Source organism: Apium graveolens, chromosome 10, assembly GCF_009905375.1.
Source record: "Apium graveolens cultivar Ventura chromosome 10, ASM990537v1, whole genome shotgun sequence".
In the NCBI taxonomy this organism is placed as follows: Eukaryota; Viridiplantae; Streptophyta; class Magnoliopsida; order Apiales; family Apiaceae; genus Apium; species Apium graveolens.
The window spans coordinates 237,267,171-237,277,639 of NC_133656.1; the positions used below are offsets into that span (position 1 = coordinate 237,267,171).

The 10,469-nt window shown below is 34.8% G+C and overlaps 1 long non-coding RNA gene across 1 annotated transcript; it reads right to left on the reverse strand.

Annotated features, from left to right (window-relative positions):
- Positions 1-4,387: 4,387 nt before the first annotated feature.
- LOC141690296 (uncharacterized) lies at positions 4,388-8,808 on the reverse strand. The gene is made up of 5 exons (XR_012562713.1): positions 8,109-8,808; positions 6,806-8,028; positions 6,061-6,108; positions 5,575-5,973; positions 4,388-4,590 (listed from the first exon to the last, which is right to left on the reverse strand). It is a non-coding gene; the product is annotated as an uncharacterized LOC141690296 (long non-coding RNA).
- Positions 8,809-10,469: the final 1,661 nt, after the last annotated feature.

Sequence of the window (10,469 nt, forward strand, 5' to 3'; positions counted from 1 at the left end):
ATGAGGTTGCTAAGTTGAAAGCACTGTTCTGTAGTATGACCGATATCCTCATGATACTCGCAATATCTGGAACTGTGGGGTCTACCAGCCTTCATGGGCCTCGATGGTCTATAGTCTTGTTCTGTTTTTAGAACTTCCAGAATTGTTATCTTTTCTGTGTTTAATTTAGTGAACTCTTTTTCTGGTCGAGTGCGGGGTTTCCAATCCCTTTCCCTTCTATCCCTCGGAAAGCGATCATCCACACACGGGGGTGGTGTTCGACGATGCTCATGGCGTCTCTCTCGCGCTGGAGATCGCGGGCTATAACTACGACGTCGTTCATGCCTTGAAGAGCGTCGGGGTGACTGGATGCAACTCACTGCTTCTTGTAGCATCATACGATGTTCGATAATTTGGAATGCTGCTTGGAGAGTCTTTGGCCTTTTTTCAAAAATTTATTCTAGGAGTAATCCATGTCGTGACTTATCGATGTCTGCCGTTAAGAAATTGACGGTCATTTGTTCAATTAAATTTGGAATTTCGACGATCTCTTCCCTAAATCGAGTTAAAAAGTTGCGAAGGCTCTCACCTGAGCGCTGATGCATTGTCATCAAAGATGATGTGACCTTGATGCCTTTGTAGTTATTGGAGAACCGGGTTTGGAATTTGCTTTTTAAGGTTGCCCATGAGTCGATGGATCGAGGAGGCGGATTGCTATACCATCGGAGTGCTGTACCTTGAAGGCATGTAGAGAAAAAATGAGAACGGGCGATTTCAGAGTGGCCGAAGAAAGCCATTCGTCCGTCGAATGTGTTGAGAAATGCCAACGGGCCTGAAGATCCGTCGAAGTGATCGAGGGAGGGCGTTTTTAATGTCTTGTCGATGCGCGCTTTCTCGAGGACGAGAGATAAAGGGCTTTCAGAGACAGTTTCGAATCCTGATTGATTCCTCATGATGTTACGCATTTGGACGATTTCTTCTTGCATTTTGGCAAATTCTTCATGGGATATGGACTCTGTGGATTCAGTTTGGCGCGAGACCTCGGCGGATGACACTGTCCGTTGTCGACGTTCACGTGGCTGTGGATAGGTCGACTCTGCCGATGGCTCATATTCATATTCGGCATCATCGTCTTCATCATAAAATTCCTCCTCTTGCTCTTTGTTTTGTATTGTTGTTTGTTGGAGCTCTCGACGGAGACGGTGAATTTCACGTTTTCGCTCGAGTTTGGCTTGCAGCCTCCGAGTCTCACGTTCTAGCAGTTCTAGCTCTTCATCTGAATCAAATGATTCTTCTGGTTCTTCTGGATTTTCTTGATTTTGAGCCTTTAGCCTTTCTTTCTTTTCTAGGTGTAGTCGTATGTCGCTTGAGAGAACCTTCTTACCTTTGGAGGTTTGTACTCTGAAACACTGATCTGAGACGGACTTTCTCTTCTTGTCTCTTTGACATGTATCTTTCAAGCTCTCCGGCTGAACTTCAGGAGGGCCTTCAGGTGGAGTAAACAAACATTTTGGCTTTAATGCCGGTTGTTTGGGCAGCTCACGACCATCGAAGGTCGAGGGGTCAGCGGCAATTTCTGCCGTCAACTCTTTTACCTGAGTTGGTCCAGCCGTTCCCGGATCAAACTCTTCCACAATCATATTCTGGTTGGATCTGTAAAGCAAAACTCCTTCTAGCGTCAAATAATAAGTCTACAATATTATTATATTATTAAGACTATAATTTTAGGAGATGATCTCTATACTAAGTCCCAAATAATAACTCATTTGGGGCATATTGTCTTGGTCCAACGGCTTTAATACTTTAGAACATATGAAATTCTAAAAAGGATCATGGACTCAACGAGTACTAACAATTTTTCTACGATAGAGGATCATAACAAGATGCTCCCTCTCTCCGCTAATTAGTAAAAATGAAAACATGCTATCTGTGAAATAGCTAATAGTTCGTTTCTGAACCTGACATTTAGTATAATATGAGAATGCGAAATGACAACCCAAATTCCTAAATGACAACCCAAATCTCGTAACTGCATCTTTTCAAACAGCCTCTTAATGGATTTTTTTTTTCTAATTACCTCTTAATGGATTTATATACAGTACAATAGAAAGTTCTACTATTGCATAACTTTGTAAAGCAAAATGTAGTAATCTTGAAGTGCAAGTACCAAAAGTTATCATTTCTGTGTATTCAGCAAGACCGGAATGACAATGAAGTAGAAAGGTGGTGGTGGTTGTGGTGGCGGTGGCGACGGTTGTTACCGTTCTCTTTCTCAATCTGCCACCGAAGATGAACGAATTCGTCTACGGAACATGGCAGCTTAAGAGGGCCAGAAATGTGGTATCCGTAGACCTCGTGAGCTTTATCAAGAAGTTGTCGAAAAAGAATACTGTAGAGGTACGAAATTGGAATGATAAATCTTGAAGGCACTTCATTTTCCTCCTCTATTCCAACTTGGACTGCTATGCACCCTTTCTTCACCTCCATCTTTTTCTCCATTTTAGGGGGGAGAGAGAGAGAGGGAGAGAGAGGGGGGGAGGGAGGGAGCTAGAGGGAGAGAGAGAGAGAGAGATCAGGGAGAGAGAGAGATTCTGGAGATTTCTGTTGTTTTAGTCAAGTAGAGAAATTCTGTGTGAGCATATTCTTAAACCGGAGATACATTGGCTATATATAGAGTGAAAGATCACTCCGAGTCGAATAGATAATTTAAATTATTAATATACGTATATGATAGCACACACACACATTTATCTCAACTTTTTCTAAAATCAAAAGGGTCCCTATAAATCCATTATTAAAGAGGAGGGGTACTTCATGTACCAACTTCAAATGTCATAGCTTTCTAACTTCCACTTAGAACCAGATCAGTTCCAGTTATATAATATAATATCACCATTTGATTACATTTAACAGGCTTTTTAATCTTTTTATGAAAGTACTCTCATATGGTTTTGTAACCTCAGCACATTTGTTTATACGGTTTAGAGACGCATAAAAGGTCCAAGGTCCATTGGATCAGATTTTGATTGGATCTTAAAAAATTTGGATTTTGACCGAATCGAATTTTTCGGGCTTTAATTTTGATCGGACTGAGCTTTCCGAAAATCTCAGAACCCGTTTGGGCCCTCAAGATGGGTCTCACCGGGCTTTTTTCGGCCCGGGTTTTTTTCTAAAGATACTTAATATTACATATGTTAGCAACTACTCATCGTAAAAATGTATTAGTTTGCATGAAAAATTTTATGACAACATTATTTCATTGAAAACATTTAAGTTCTGCAAAAAATAAACATGTTTATAGAATAATATGTTTTATCAATATTATCCAAATATATATATAGAGTGTATTTACTATATCTTCCTTCATTAATCCTGCAATAAAATATATAAATAATATTATGAATCACGGATATATAAATATATATATATATATATATGTGTTTAAAATATTATTTATATTTATAGTAAATGTAAATTCATAAATATATATATATATAAATATTAGAATAATCAGATTTTAACCGCTAGTTTTCGGGTTTTTAATGAGGTCGTACTTAAGCCTGAACTTTTAACTGTGTCGGGTCGGGTTTTACCTAAAAATATAGGGTCTGTTGAGACGCCATACCCGAACCAGGTTTTGACCGAATCGAATTGTAAAACTGTACTTGCGATATTTACAATTCACACAACTTCGATATATGTAACAAGACTATTATTTTACTCACTACAACAAATTTGGTCATTTACGACGGTTTTTTTGAACTGAAATCGTCATAATTGAGCCATTTACGACGGGAAAAAATCGTCGTTTTTGATCGAGTAGTAAGTTCGTTTTTTCGTCACAAGATAAAATTGCGTCGCAAGTTAGGAAGTAGAGGCCCACATACTCAATAAAATAATAAATCTACTTACGACGGAATTTATCGTCGCAAGATACCAGAATACGACGAACAATAAAGTCGTAAGTTATCTACTTACGACAGAAAAAACGTCGGATATTACTTTACGGGACCCACTTTTAATGAGATAAACCATAATTTACGACGGAAAAAAGCATCTTAAGTTAGAAATTTCCGACAGAAAAAACGTCGTAATTTAGAACGTGGGGTCTATAAGCTTGAAAATGAAAATTCAAAAAAAATAATTAAATATGAAAATATATACATTACGACGGAATGTTTGAAGAATAACCGTCGTAAGTTTGTTTTTCAAGAATAATCAAATACTGATTTTTCAGTTTTCAGTCATTTTCGGCTTCCAATTTAAATTTTAAACACAAACTCAACATAACTCTAAAACTGCCAAAAGACAATCAATATTTATCAAAGCAAAATACATAATTATCATTGTATCAAGTTATATCAATAATTCCAGATCAAACACATTACATAATTACATTCTTTAAGTCTAACTTAGAAATAACTTATATTCCGGTAACATGAGTGTCATGCTCATCAAAAACAAAAGGGTGGGACAGAGTAAAATATAAAGAAATACACTAGCACTTCAATTAGACGCCCAGGAAAATATCCGATTGACTACTGTTATCTAATTCAAATTTAGTTGCTGAACTTGTCATGCTATCAAAACCTGAAATCAGTGGCAATTGACCTGTGCAGCGAAAGAACACACACTTAGAACACAAGAAATAATAAAGACAACATTCTATTTCTAGACACAAATCTAACACAGTAGTGACAAAAATTCAAATGTCTTCTCTAAACCGCAGTTTATACAAATATAGAAAAAACCAAAGTTAAGTTAAAAAAAAAAAATCTTGTATCATGACTAATTAAGTATGAGAATCATGTTCATGTATGAGAACCATTTATAAATGGGTCAATTTATATAATATGCAGAGAATTAAAAACCACACAAACACACACATATCTTTGGACTCCAAATGCTTACTACTGTAACATTAAACCTTGAACTATTTTACTATATCTTTCTGTCAAAATAGCCTTTTACCTGACTATTTGGAAATTAAATGCACATTTAGAAAGCACTTCAGTTCTCACCAAGTTGGTACAAGTAGGGTACCATTGTTGTAACCGGGTCGAATTTACTAGACAAAAAACTAAAAATTCCTTTATCAACAATAAAAAGGTAAACTCAAAAATGAAATGGAAAAAGACTCAGCTTTCTGGAATTTCAACTCAAGATCACTAAAGGTACCCTAGACATGCAAAGTTCCTAGATACAATGATTAATTTACATACTAAACCATGAATATTTATTAGGGGGAAAAAGAACAAGAAAACTGTTCTTATTATTTGAAAATAGATGTACATTTAGATTTCGACAGTAAAGATAATCATGTAACAGTATAATCCAGTGATAATTCACCTGCAAGGCTAAAACTCTAAATAACACTTGTGTATATTGTAAGTGAGACATAGAACAGACTTGTTTCAAAAATTGGCTGCTCTTGGTATTTAGTATTTGAACCCGTCTTTCACACAATAGCTTAAAAAAAGGGAAGATGTACAATCATAATATCATACTACTTCAACAGAGATAGAAAGCGAATAACACAATTAATAACATAGAAAGTGGCACAAGACATTTTAATATCTGTGACAAAACAGCTACCTTACTAACACAGCCTTGAAGAGAACTCTTTGTATATTTATCTTTGACAGTTGGAGCTTCTGACGACCCAAAGATGTAATTGTTTTAACAAGTCTCTCTCGAAGCATGTTGCATTCTTCTTGAACTGAGTGACTGCTTCCTAGGGAGGTGTCATGGATATCAGTAGCACCTGAAACGTGGGTTTCTAAGGTTGAAAGAAAAATTGAGCCAATCTCACATGCACTCGGAAGTAGTTTTGTAGTTGGAGAGCTCTCATCAGCTACTGAGTGCTGATTAAATCATTTGCAAGACCAACTACAAAATTCTTATTGAATCACAAAAGTATGCTAATTCGCTAATTAGTATCAGGCTATCAGCAAGATTAAGAGTCAGAGAGGCAATCATAATGCAAATATTAACCTGCAAAATAGACAAAGCATCCTTGTAAACATTTTTGCAGTTTGTTATAGACTCTTGCAACCTTAGATCCTATTGAAGTTCATATACCTCTTGCATCAAACGATTGTTTAGTAGCATTTGTTCCTCCTGCTCTCTCTGTAGATATTAAAAATCATAAAGAATGTGATGGACTTGCAGAAGGAATAGTTCCTAAATAAAATTAATATTCCTTTTTCTTTGGGGATATTTTTTGGATTAAGCTTTATTTTTTAACATTTTACAATGCAAGTAAACTATAACCAACTTAGCTGGATTTATGACTATTGACTGTTAAACGCATACATAAGGCACAAGATATTCTTTTATCTAGTATTTAGGTCAATACTTGATTATTTAGTGTAATCGGTCACAACATAATACATACAATGTTGTTTGCTTGATATATGAATAATAAACTCTCGCCCTTATAGAGGTTTTACTGTAAAATATATAAATTTGTTCATAGTTGGCATCAGGTACTTGATATCTGTCCTCTTATTTATTTTAATTCAGCTATGATCGATAGACAGTTAAATCGTTCTTCTATGACATATAAATGGGTTATCATAAATATCAAGTTCATTATGTATTCGGAAATAATTCATTGAATGTTACAATCTAGAAATATTCGTTTTCTAGCAATAACCTGATATCATACATCTCAAGCAGAGGCAAAAGGAGAATCAAATGCATGTATTTTTAATATACATATTTACTATTGAACCTATCACATTAGACGATAATAATTCTATCTTTTGAACACTGATCAAGAAGTATAAAAAGAGAACATAAATATATATCATTGACAACTGACCTTGAAACTATCCTTTTCTTCACGGGGAGGATGGGATCAAACTATATATCAAAATGCGGCAAGAAAATGTCTCTGTCGATGAAGCTACATTTACTAGTGTCCTTACGATATGCTCAAATTTGCCATCTCTAGAGCTAGGGAAGCAAGCTCATGCTCAAAAGAGGCACTGACTATTCTGGATCAAATGAGAGCTGATGGAGTAGAAGTTCCATCAAGTGTCTGGGGAGCTTTACTTGGAGCGTGTAGAATACACAAGAATCTAGAGGTTGGTGTGATTTCCGGGGAGAATGTTCTCAGGTTAGAACCTTCGAACTCAGGTGTGTATATGATTTTGGCAGAAATGTACATGGGTTGTGGAAAGAGATTAGAAGCTGAAAAGATATGGTGTCGGATGAGAGAAAATGGAGTGAAGAAGCAACCAGGGTGTAGTTGGATAGAGGTCAACAACAATGGGAATGTTTTTATTGCAGGAGATAGTTCGCACCCTCACTTTTCCGGCATTTGCTGTGTTTTAGACTTGATGCACGCGGAAATGGGGGTTGAAATATTCAAAAATAATATCGATATGTACCGAGATTTTGAGTTACTATATGGATCATACTAATTTCTAATCATGCAATCTGATGAGATATATTGGAAGGGAAGACTAGATGCTAATATGATGGTCGAGGCATGGAGGTTGTTAGTCAAATGAACGAAAAGAAAAAGGATTGGTTTGGTTGATATTGGTTTTTCTTCACATCATCTCTGAATATAGGGATGGCAAAGAGTATTGAAAATATGCCGACTGTGTACATAGAGTGCCAGACATCATAATGTTTTTGATGGTTCCTGAGTTGAGAAATCCGGAGCGTTTGCTGAAGCTCACCTGTATGGGGGACAAGGGAAGCTGATAAAGGGAGTCTCATTGCCCGGGTAGGTATCCTTATACAACTCTGTCCTGAGTGAAACAATTCAGTATGTCATAACTATCGTGCAACCTGAGTGAAACTGAGTGCCTTTTCTTCAGTGGCAAGCTTCAATACTCGACAGAAGTATATGTCCAGTATCCTGTAGGCCAGATGCTTCGTGCACATCACCTCGACCTTTCACTTTGGTTGTCAGCACACCACTGCCACTGGTCTCTCCTAAAGCTTCAATTTTATACAAAACAAATGGAAGCTTCTTTTCTTTTTAAGCAATCAACAAGATAGTTCTCTCTAACAATAGGTAGCTTCATCCTCCTGCCAAGACAAATCATTTTTAAATTAAAAAAAAATACTACAAAACAATAAATACGAAAAAATGTGTATACATTTTTTACCTTGCCTTCTTTACCTCAGCATTTTGACCATTTTCCATTTCACTTACAACCAAGCAGTATGTGTTATACATTGTCAATTAGGAAACAAATATATCCCAATTACTCCTTACAACACGTCTCCATCATCACCGTCTTTGCCATCACCACCACTCTCCGCACCAAACACTTTCTCCGCTCCCAATTACTCCTTACAAAATGTCTCCACCATCACCGTCGGGTTCGCCATCACCACCACTCTCCTCCCGCACTTTTCAACCAAGGCAAATTAGAGGGAGAGAGCCTGAGAGATTGAGACAATCCCAGGCAGGAGGAGAGATACTGAGAGAAATAAAGATCAGAGGGAGAGATGGAGAGAGAGAGAGACGCCTTCCCTTGAATCCAAAAATAAGCCCTAAAGCCCTAGTTTTGAACACGAACTGAAACCCCAAATTGAAGTCAATTGAAACCCTAAACGAAACCTTAACTAAAGCCTCCATAAAAGAAACATACAAATCAATCAAAGGAGGCCAAAATCAAAGTAAACATTTATGTATGTATAGATTTTACAAAAGCAGGAGAGGAGAGGGGAAGAAAGTGAGGGGAAGAGAGAAGGGGAGAGAGAGGAGTCAGAAAGAGAGAATGAAAATATATCTGTGAAGAAATTAGACTGTCCTGTTTCTCAAAAGCAGGGTGTTGTTTTGGGAAAAATCGGAAAGAGCGGTCAATTTGCCCCTTCTACTTTCACCTATTTTGCTTATATACTGCTATATTTTAATATATTGACAATTATTTTACATATATATATTCATATATTTAGATTTGATATTTGTGTATATGATTAAAATTAATATATCTTAATATTCACACGGTTGGATCGTTAAAAATATTATTCAAAAAAATCATAATAGAAAAATTAGAAGTTAATTTTTAAAAATATTTTTTAACGATCCAACCATATAGATCTCAATAGATATATATATTACTGATATAACCAAAATTTCATGTCAAACTAATTATATTTGGTTTGCCATTTTTAACAGTCAAGCATGAGTTTGACTAGTACAGTTAACGAGTATTTAGTCCTGAATTTATGTTTCGATTATTTTTAAAATATTTTTCAACGATCCAACCATATGAATATCAATAGATATATATATTAGTTATATAACCAAAATTTCATATCAAACTAATTATATTTGGTTTGCCATTTTAACGGTCAAGTATCAATTTGACTAGTACATCTAACTAGTGTTTAATCCTGAATTGGTGTTGAGATTATTTTAAAAATATTTTTCAACGATCCAACCGTATGAATGTTAATAGATATATATATTAGTGATATAACCAAAATTTCATATCAAAATAATTTTATTTGGTTTGACATTTTAACAGTCATATATGAGTTTGAATAGTATAACTAACTAGTGTTGAATCTTGAATTAGTGTTTCGATTATTTTAAAAATATTTTCAACGATCCAACCGTATGGATGTCAATAGATATATATATTAGTGATATAACCAAAATTTCATATCAAAATAATTTTATTTGGTTTGAGATTTTAACAGTTAAACTTCAGTTTGACCAGTACAACTAACTAGTGTTGAATCTTGAATTAGTGTTTCGATTATTTTAAAAATATTTTTCAACGATCCAACCGTATGGATGTCAATATATATATATATTAGTGATATAACCAAAATTTCATATCAAAATAATTTTATTTGGTTTGAGATTTTAACAGTCAAGCTTCAGTTTGACCAGTACAGCTAACTTGTGTTGAATCTTGAATTAGTGTTTCGATTATTTTAAAAATATTTTTCAACGATCCAACCCTATGGATGTCAATAGATATGTATATATATTAGTGATATAACCAAAATTTCATATCAAAATAATTTTATTTGGTTTGACATTTTAACAGTCAAGCTTTAGTTTGACTAGTACAACTAACTCGTGTTGAATCTTGAATTAGTGTTTCAATTATTTTAAAAATATTTTTCAACGATTCAGTCGTATGAATGTCAATATATATATATATATATATTACTGATATAACCAAAATTTCATATCAAAATAATTTTATTTGATTTGACATTTTAACAGTCAAGTTTCAGTTTGACTAGTACAGCTAACTAGTGTTGAATCCTGAATTAGTGTTTCGATTATTTTAAAAATATTTTTCAACGATCCAACTGTATGGATGTCAATATGTATATATTTTAGTGATGTAACCAAAATTTCATATCAAAATAATATTATTTAGTTTGACATTTTAACAGTCAATTATCAACTCTACTAGTACAACTAACTAGTCAATATTATATATTGACATTAATATGGTATATATGTGGTTTGATTTTTCATCGATACAACTGCATGG